The sequence below is a fragment of the Penaeus monodon genome, chromosome 30 (genome assembly GCF_015228065.2).
Source record: "Penaeus monodon isolate SGIC_2016 chromosome 30, NSTDA_Pmon_1, whole genome shotgun sequence".
Classification (NCBI taxonomy): Eukaryota; Metazoa; Arthropoda; class Malacostraca; order Decapoda; family Penaeidae; genus Penaeus; species Penaeus monodon.
Window position 1 is genome coordinate 17,750,767 of NC_051415.1, and position 791 is coordinate 17,751,557.

General features: G+C 42.6%; 1 protein-coding gene across 1 annotated transcript in view; it reads left to right on the plus strand.

The window, feature by feature from the left end:
• The window catches only part of LOC119592595 (serine/threonine-protein kinase 17A-like), a gene marked incomplete at its 3' end in the record, with an annotated part of 209,876 nt that overhangs the window by 1,110 nt on the left and 207,975 nt on the right, over positions 1 to 791 (plus strand).

Below are 791 nucleotides of genomic sequence, written 5' to 3' on the forward strand. Positions count from 1 at the left end.
TTTAATAATTCAAATTCATAAATTTAGTGAGCATTCATGGCCCCTCTGTTTTAGGCCTATTAAGTTCTATACTCAGTTGTACAGTACAACATACACTATCATACGACATTTTCTGTACGATCTGTCGATATATCCTGGCACTCAACAAAATATGAAAATTAGATTAGCTGTAAAAGAAACAAGTTAACTTTTGATTCTCAGTTCTTGGAAGAACTCGACCATTGGGAAGTTTCAAATGTGGCAATGCAGATAATTTAGTCCTACCGCCATTAACAATCATGACAGCAACAGTGGCAGCACACAGTACCAACAACATCCATCTTCTCCAAGCCGAAGAAAAACAATGAACTCGTAGCATCTATCGACACACGAGGCACGAGCAGTAGCTCTCCCGTCGTCCGCGTCCCCTGGCCCCGCTCCCGTCGGCCAGCTCGAACCTGGAAACTCGGACTCACTGACTCACAAACTCTGCCTGGAACTCTACATGAATAGTGGATGATAAACTGCGTTCCTGAACACCAGCTCCAGCTCAGAACCTTGATTGACGTGTACATATAAGGCGAGGCGGAGATGTTCTAATGATGGATACACCTGTAACTGATGTCTCTAGAACCAAACATTTGCATTGTACTCCAAGCTTCACTGATTTCTTTCGGCTGATCAAAGTTCGTTTCCATACCAGGGCTTTGTTTGTGTAAGTGAGTGTGTCCGTGAGTATATGTGGGTCCGTTGCTCTTCCTCTAATATTTTTCCTTTCTTATTTATATTTTCCCTTTTTCCTTGTCGTCTAC